General features: G+C 39.8%; 1 protein-coding gene across 1 annotated transcript in view; it reads right to left on the bottom strand.

The window, feature by feature from the left end:
* RAPGEF5 (Rap guanine nucleotide exchange factor 5) overlaps positions 1-9,740 on the bottom strand; it is a 379,123-nt gene that overhangs the window by 167,058 nt on the left and 202,325 nt on the right. The gene's annotated exons all lie outside the window — the stretch shown is intronic.

The following is a 9,740-nucleotide window of genomic DNA, read 5'->3' as shown; positions in this document are numbered from 1 at the left end:
TCTTTCTGGTATTCTTTGCCTTGAGCCAAGATCCATCTGACAACAGCTATGATATCCCTTGTTCCACGTCCAAGCTGCACTGAAGGAAGTGGCAAAAAACAGGGGTCCAGTAATTGACGGAATACCCATTGAGATGTTTAAACAAACAGATGCCACTCTGGAGGCACTCACTTGTCTATGCCAAGACACTTGGAAGACAGCTACCTGGCCAACTGACTGGAAGAGATCCATATTTGTACCTATTCCAAAGAAAGTGATCCCACGGAATGTGGAAATTATCAAACAATATCATTAATACCTTATATGCAAGTAAAATCTTACTGAAGATAATTAAAAAATGGTTGCAGCAGTATATTGACAGAGAACTTCCAGAAACGCAAGCTGGATTCAGAAGAGGATGTGGAATGAGGGCTATCATTGGTGATGTCAAATGGAACTTGGCTGAAAGCAAAGAATACCAGAAAGATATTTAGTTATGTTTTATTGACTATGCAAAAACATCGATTGTGTGGATCATAACAAATTATGGATAATGTTGAGAGGAATGAGAATTCCAGAATACTTGATTGTACTCATGAGGAACCCGTACATAGAACAGGAGGTTGTCATTGAAACAGAACAAGGGGACATTTTGTGGTTTAAAATTAAAAAGGGAGTGTGTCAGGGTTGTATCATTTCACCATACTTATTCAACCTGTATGCTGAACAAATAATCCAAGAAGTTGGATTATATGAAGAACATGGCATCAGGATTGGAAGAAGATTCATTAATAGCCTGCAATATGCAGATGACACAACCTTGCTTGCTAAAAGCGAGGATGACTTGAAGCACTACACCTCAATAAAAAGAAAACAAAAATCCTCAGAACTGGACCAATGAGCAGCATCACGATAAATGGAGAAAAGACTGAAGTTGTCAAAGACTTTATATTACTTGGTTCTACAATCAACACCAATGGAAGTAGCAGTCAAAATATTAGACGACATGCAGCATTGGGCAAATCTGCTGCAAAAGACCTCTTTCGAGTGCTGAAGAGCAAACATAATCTCCTTGAAGGCTAATTGCTACACCTGAGCCCATCCCTGTAGCCACTGTGTCACTCCATCTTGTTGAGGGCCTTCCCCTTTTTTGTTGACCCTCCACTTTACCAAGCATGATATCCTTCTCCAGGAAATGGTCCTTTCTTACAACATGACCAAAGTAAGTGAGATGAAGTCTGGCCATCACTTCCAAGGAGCATTCCGGCTGCACTTTGTCCAGGACAGATTTATTAGTTCTTTAAGCAGACCATGGTACTTTCAGCATTCTCTGTCAACACCACAATTCAAAAGAGATGCAACTCTGGAAGCACTCACTTGTCTATGTTACACAATTTGGAAGACACAAGCCATGGTATTTTCAATTGCCTCTTATATGTGTGAGAGCTGGACAATGAATAAGGAAGACCGAAGAAGAGTCGATGCTTTTAAGTTGTGGTGTGGGGATATTGTGTGGCTTAAAATCAGGAAAGGTGTATGTCAGGATTGTATCTTTTCACCATATTTATTCAATCTGTATGCTGAGCATATAAGCTGAGAAGCTGGAATATATGAACTAAACTGTGGCACTGGAATTGGAAGCAGACTATTAGCAATCTGTGATATGCAGATGACATACCTTGGTTGCTAAAAGCAAAGAAGACTTGAAGTTTTTGATGAACATCAAAGACTACTGTCTACACTATGTATTACACCTCAACATAAAGAAAACAAAAATCCTCGCAACTGAATTAATAAGCAACATAATGATAAATTCAGAAAATACTGAACTGTTAAAAAATGTATTTTACTTGCATCCACATCAACACCCATGGAAGCAGCAGTCAAAAATTTAAACAATATACTACTGCACTGGGCAAATTTGCTTCAGTGTTTTTTGTTTTAAGTGGTTAAAAGCAAAGACGTCACTTTGAGAACTAAGGTGCAGACCCAAGCCATGGTACTTTCAGTTGCTTCATGTGCATGTAAAAGCTGTACAATGAATAAGGAAGATCAAAGAAGTACTACTGCTTTTGAATTAAGGTGTTGGTGAAGAATGTTGAATATACTATGGACTGCCAGAAGAATGAACAACTGTCTTAGAAGAAGTACAACCAGAATACTCCTTAGAAGGGAGGATAATGAGACTTTGTCTCATGTATTCTGGACATATCAGGAGGGACCAGTTCCTGAAGAAGGATATCATGCTTGATAAAGTAGAGGGTAGCAAAAAAGAGGAAGAACCTCAATGAGATGGGCTGACAGTGGCTGCAATGATGGCCACAAAGATAACAATTTTAAGGATGGTGCAGGACAGAGCAGTGTTTCTTTCTGCTGTACAGGGGGCTGCTCTGAGTTGAAATCGACCTGACGGCCCCTAACAACAAAAGATATTAAACATGAATGAGGCTGAAAACAATTAAGAGGTTAATTGCAGTTTAATCCAGAGCTGACTTGAATGTAGCTTACATTTCCTACTTAGATTTCTGTCTCTGAAAATTAGAACTATAATCACCTGCTCACTTCTGAGCATTCCTGCCTATTCAATCCCAACCTCCACCATACCTCACAGCCTATGCATTTATAGAGAACAGATGTTAGTAATGTTTGCTTTACAAAAGAAATGTATTACTTGAAGTAATATTTGAACATATGTGTGCTGATCGTCTGATATTCACAGCAACTTCAGGCAACACAGGAATCACTGGGTGGCCCAAATAGTTAAGCACTTGACTCTAACTGAAAGGTTGGCAGCTTGAACTCCTCCAGAGGTGCCTCCAAAGAAAGGCCTGGAGATCTATTTCTGAACGTTCACAGCCTGTGAAAACTCTATGGAGCTAGTTCTGCTCTGATACACATGGGGTCATCATGAGTTAGAACTGACTTGATGCCAACTGGCTTGGTTTCTGGTTTCTTTTCAGACAGCATAATAAATCTATAGTGAGGAGACAAAAATCAAAAGTAGCTAGAAAACCCTCATCTCCCCTATCAGTGGCTCCATGCTCCCCATGCTTGGCTGGAGGTGGCTCAGATCACTGACAAAAGGGCTCTGGGCTGCCTTCCCTGCTGCCTGGCTGAGGACATGATTTATCCCTGCCCTAAGGCACAGAGGATTCTATTTCAATTCTTTTGTCTTTGCCTTATAGCCAAGTTCTTCCAAACTTCCTTTTCTTTCACTTCTAAATGGGTTTTTACATTGTTTTCTTTTGAGTAAGATTTAATACATACCCAGGCAATTGAAACGTTATTCAACAGAAGAAAATGATAATGTCACTGAATCAAGTCCTTTACCTAGAGCACAAATATTTACCGCATTTGCCAGGGTAATAAAGAAATAATCAAAACGTCATCCCAGTAGTCTGTTCCGTTGCCCTTCTTACGAAGGAATGGATCCGGGAAAAAAACAACATAAAAACTTTGAAAGCAAAGATGTGTTGTACATTATACAACTAAAATAAAACTTCAATGAACAAAAAACCTTAACTACAATTTTTCTTCAGTATTTTGCTTTAGAGATAGAAGGGCAAATTGATATAATGACTTTAGTTTTTTAAATACCTTTCAAGGATGCATTCTGGTGACAGGACAGATTCAGGCCAATCTGTTAAATCATATCCGTATCATTACCAGTCAGTAAGTGATATGAACAGCAATAACAACCCAAGATTTTCATACATTAACAAAGATCCCAGTGTACTATACCACTCTAATTCTCAGAAATTACTGTAAAAAAAATTATCTCAAGAAGTAAAAGAAAAATTATTTCTGAACCTGTATGCAAGGCACAAAGCCACATGCTTTGTAACATCTCACCCAACCCTCCCACATTCCCCTGGAGGCAGGTGTCAGAAACTCTATTTCATAGAAGAAGAAACTGAGTCTCTAGAAGCTACTAAAGTCACAGCAAGTGGCTAAGCCAGCACTAAACTCGAGCCTCTTGATTTGCTTTCCACTGCAATACAATTCTGTTTCCAGGAATGTAAACCAGAGAGCCAGCAACAAGTCAGATTTATGTGGACACTCTTGTGAATTACGGTCTTATGGTAGGCAAGTAATCTACACTGAAAAAAAATAACATTTATTATTACTACTTTATGCCAAACCATATTATGCTTACAAATTTTACTATTTCTGAATTGCTGGCAATTTTATTGCAAAACCTTCTCACTGACATTCTAGGGGATTTCTAAAACACACAGAGGAATCAAGCACTCCTCAGGGGCCCAAGTGTTTGCAAATATAAGCAATACACAAATGGGTCTCAAAATAAAACAGAAGAGGTAGAAAGCTCAAGAGGAGGACAGGAAAGAGGACTTTCATTACCTTATTCTGGTTTGTGAAGCTGGACTATATGAAAAAGAATGTGGCATCGAGATTGGAAGAACACTCATTAACCACCTGAGTTCTGAAGATGATGCATCCTTTCTTGCTGAAAATGAAGACAACTTGAAGCACTTACATGAAGGTCAATGACTACAGCCTTCATGGATTACACTTCAACACAAAGAAAATAAAAGTCCTCAAAACTGGACTTTAATAAACAACATCATGATAAATGGAAAAGAAACATAAGTTGTCAACAACTTCATTCTACTTGGATAAACGATGTCCATGGAAGCAACAGTCAAGAAATCAAATTATATATCACACTGGGAAAATTTGCTACAAAAGACCTCTTAAAAATTTTAAACAGTAAAGATGTCACTTTAATGATTAAGGTATTCTTGGCCCAAGCCATGGCCTTTTCAATCATTTCATATGCATGCAAAAACTGGGCAATGAAAAATAAAGAGAGAAAAACTGATGCATTAGGATTGTGGTATTGGCAAAGAATACTGGATATACATACCATGGACTGCCAGAAGAATGAGCAAGTTGGTCTTAGAAGAAATACAACCAGAATGCCCCTTAGAAGTAAGGCTAAACAATAACACCAGGAAAGTACACACTCATTAGAACAACCAACCATCTGGGATCAGAAGGGTAGCATTTGCCGAGGGATAAAGCTCAGAAGGTAGGAAAGGATAGGAAAGAAGAATGAAGGCAAATAGTAAACACAGGGAGGAAGTGGGAAAAGTGCTGTCACATTGTGGGTATTGCAATCAATGTCACCAAACAAAATGCGTATGAATTGTTGAACGGAAAACCAGTGTGCTTTATAAACTCACCCACATCACAATGAAAACAAGCAAACAAGTGAGGCTGGTGAGACTTTGGCTTGCTTACTTTGGCCACATGATCAGGAAAGACCAATTGAAAAGGACATCATGTTTGGTAAAGTAGAAGGTCAGCAAAAACCCTCAGTGAGATGGAGTGACACAATAGCTACATCAATAGACTAAAACATCGTGAAGATGGCATAGCACTGAGCAACATTCTTTTCTGTCACACATGAGCTCATCACGAGCTGCAGCTGACCTGACAGCAGCTAACAACATTCTGGTTTATAGCACAGCTTATGTTCTGAAAATATTCCTTATCCCTCAGCTAAATCTATACTGCAAAACTTTTAATGAATTTCCTCTCATCCATTTGGGTGAGAAAAATAAGCCACCATGCCTACAACTTTCAAGTATATGGCCTTTCCCAGGTTCTTTCAATTCACTAACCTTCATTACCTGTAAAACAAACAAACAAAAAACCCACTGCCATCAAGTCCATTCCAACTCATAAAGACCCCGTAAGATAAAGTAGAACTGTCCCACAGGGTTTCTAAAGCTTTAAATCTTTATGGAAGCACATTGCCACATCTTTCTCCCGCGAAGTGGCTGCTGGGTTCAAACTGCCAACCTTTCACTTAGCAGCTGAATGCTTAAACACTGTGCCTCCAGGGCTCCTTATAAAAACTCACTGTCGTTGATTTGGTTCTGACTCATAGTGACCCCTCCTTGGGTTTCCAAGGTGGTATCTCTATGGAAGTAGATTGCCCAGTCTTTCTTCTGAGGATTGGCTGGTGGGTTTGAACTGCCAGCCTTCTGGTTAGCAGTCAAATGCCTTAGGCACTACACCACCAGAGCTCCCTACTTATAAAAGGGGCATAATAATAACCACTCCCTCAAAGGGGGCTGTATGGATAAAGGATGGATACAAATTGCTTAATCAATGGTATCTACTGAATACTACCATTGATTAAGCAGTTTGTAAATACTACTAAGGAGCTCTGGTAGCGTAGTGCCTAAGGCATTTGACTGCTAACCAGAAGGCTGGTGGTTCAAACCCACCAGCCACTCCTCGGAAGGAAGGTTGGACAATCTACTTCTGTAGTGATACTGTCTCGGAAACCCAAGGAGGGGTCATTATGAGTCGGGTCTGACTCAACAGCACACAACAACAACAACAACAACTAAATACTACAACACAGGGTAATGCACTTTTCTCTTTTGCATTTTAATCTGTGGATAGGCCCTTTATCCTAATCAGACCTATTTACTGTGTGGGTAAAGTGGAAGATAAGGAATGCAAAAAAGAAAGAAGACATTAATATTTATATTCCAACACTAGGTAGAACTCTGCAGCAAGACAACAGGCTTGAAAGGGCAACATCTACAGATAAAGGGCATGCTACCTTCCTTTAGCACATCAAGAACCAAACCCAAAAGATTCAGTTCTCAGATCCTTTTCTCCCACGATGGCTAGGTCACAAGGCTTGTTGCTCTAAAGTAGGAGATCAAGAAATAATGGGCTAGAGGATTCAAAATGGAGTCTCCTCAGTAATCACCACGTTATTTCCCTCTAGCATCTTAGTGCTTTAAAAAGTAGGTACAGCAATTTGAATTAGGGGTTTTGGTGCTCTGAACAGCTCACTGAATCAGAGTGCACCAAACACAGAAGAGCTGAATTAGGGGAAAAAAAATTTAGGGAAGTTCAACCTGGTGGAGGGCAGACAGGCAGCCAAGAGAGGCCATTGGAAACTTCCCTGGGGCAGTCACTGACTAGCAGACTTGGGCAGCCATCTGAGATCTCCATGGGCCAAGGAAGAAGACACCCTATATCAGCATACCAGTGACCACACCAACAAATACCCCAAGGATCTACCTTCGGCATCTGATTTTATCGGTAACTTGGGTTGGCTAGATGCAAACGGGAGCGCGCAGTACCACTGAAACCCAAGTGGAGAGCTCACTGGTGCTCCAGGAGGGGGAGCTTGCTCCCCCCTCAGCAGGTCATTGAGTGAGCTTGGGTCAGCTTGGGAGGCATTGAGAGGTCTGTGTTGTCTTTGTCCTGATATTGGGACCACAGAGTACTAGCAGGCACTCTCCCGACTCCAGCGCAGCTGAAATCACGTGCATCTTTGGCGCCACAGGTGGGTGGTATCACAGAAAACTCCCCAGCCATTCACGGTCTGGGCAGATTGGGTGGTGCTGGGAGCAGACAGGGTGGAGAGAGAGGAATCTGCGGCTGAGTGCAGACCCGGGAATTTGCCTTGGATCGGCCTTTTGGCACCGAGGGGCCTCGGAAGCAGGGTCTTTGAGTGTGCCTGAGCCTGGAGGAAAGTGGCGACTCCCTAACAACTGGAATCTTTCCTGAATTTGAGCCTCGGATTTGTAAATAACAGTACGTCATCAATAGCGGCCCACGCAAAGCCCTAGAAACCGACTCTAGCAACACCAGTTTTCCTTCTTCCACTCCCACATTCTCTGCCAATAACTTAACTCATTCAATAGAAGAAACCATAGTCAGCCAATTACCATAAAACCTCCCGGTTCAAACTCTAAACCCTCTTTACAACAAACAGAAACACATACCCATATTCCACACAGTGACTGCACCATCACAAAGAAAACAACAGAGCAACCGAGCATACCTGAATCAGTAATAAAATAAAATACACCAGCTTCACCTTTTCAAAATATTAAACCATAAAGCCAAGACAAAACAAATCAACACATAACCAGCAGTTAAAGACAACTTCAAAATGTCTAGGAAACAACAGGTAATCTCAAATCAAGAAAAAAAAAAGGACAAGGCATTAGAAGCAAAACCACAAACTAAGGTCTCTTTATACATGGAGGAAGAGGAGGCAAGATAATTATCTGAGAAGGAATTTAGAAGATATGTTTATAGAGCTGTACAAGAGCCTAAGGAAATCCCAAACAGAAACAAAGAGAACACAGACAGTTCCCTGGAGGAACTCAGGAAAATAATTGTGGAACAGAATTATTAAGATTAATGCACAATCAGAACTCATACAAAAATAGCAGTTAGAAATGCAGAAGATGTCTATTGGATATGCAAACCATCACTACCAAAATGACAGAACTACACAACACAGCAGAAGCTCAAAAGAGATTAGAACTGGCTGAAGAATGCATATCCCAACTAGAAGACAAATTCCTGGACACTAGCCTGTATGGAGAAAAAAAAGAACAAAGATTTAAGGGAAATGAAGAGAGCCTAAGAATTTTATGCGATGACATAAGATGAAACAATATAAGACTCACTGGAATTCCAGAACAAGAAGAGGCAAAAAAGACCACTGAGAAAATTGTGGAAGACCTACTAGCAGAAAACTTACCCCATATCATTAAAGAAGAAAAGATATTTGCCCAAGAAGTTCATAGAACCCAACACAAGATAGATCCCAAGAGAAAACACCAAGGCATATTATAATCAAACTTTCCAAAACCAAAGACAAAAGAAAAATTTTGAGAGTTGCCCGGGAAAAAAGAAATATTACTTATAATAATAAAACGGTTAAGCTGAGCTCCAATTACTCAGCAGAAACCATGCAGGCAAGAAGGCAATGGGATGACATATATAAAACTCTGAAGGAAAATAACTTCCAACCAAGAATTCTATATCCAACCAAATTATCCATAAAATATGAGAGTGAAATCAAGGCATTCTCAGATAAACAGAAATTAAGAGACTTTGTGAAAACCAGACCAATCCTACAAGAAATGCTAAAGGAAGTCCGACCAACAGAGAACCCACAACAGAGATCAGCAAAACCAGGATATGTGACATCAACTCTAAAACCAAATCAGAAATAGATACTCATAATAAGACCATAAAACATTCTACCTTAAAAACCAAGGAACTCAAGCAGCACACAACAACAGCAACTAGCTTGTCAGTGGGAATAATACTTCTAGGGAAAGACCGTCAAATGGAGAGGAAAACACAACAATGTCTTTGTAGCACACACTGTTCTAAAAATATAGAGACAAGAATATACTCCAAGGTAACCACAGAGAAGAGTAACAATTCTTCTAAGCAAATCCAGAAGGAAGGAAAACATATAGGCTTAATAAACACAAAACCAACTATAAAGAAGAAAAGGGAGAAAGCATTAGCCAACAAACTGAACTCAGCACAGAAATATACACAGACAAAGGAATCACCAATGACATGACAAAAAAACACAATAGAATGACACCAATCAACTCATACCTATCACTAATTACACTCAATGTGAATGGACTAAATGCACTTATCAAGAGAAAAAGAGTGGCAGATTGGATAAGAAAAGAAGACCCATGGATATGCTGCCTACAAGAGACACACCTTAGACACAAAGATAAAAACAAATTAAGAGTTAAAGGATGGAAAAGAATATACCAAGCCAATGAAAACCAAAAAAGGGCAGGGGTAGCAATTATGATTTCTGATAAAATAGACATTAAGGTGAAAAACATCTTAAGAGACAAGGATGGGCATTATATGATGCTGAAAGGGTCAATTGACAAAGAAGATGTTACAATAATAAATATTTATGCACC

Source organism: Orycteropus afer, unplaced genomic scaffold (assembly GCF_000298275.1).
Source record: "Orycteropus afer afer isolate SDZICR_OR568_19922 unplaced genomic scaffold, OryAfe1.0 scaffold00008, whole genome shotgun sequence".
Lineage (NCBI taxonomy): Eukaryota > Metazoa > Chordata > Mammalia > Tubulidentata > Orycteropodidae > Orycteropus > Orycteropus afer.
This window is presented reverse-complemented; position numbering and strand designations above follow the sequence as displayed.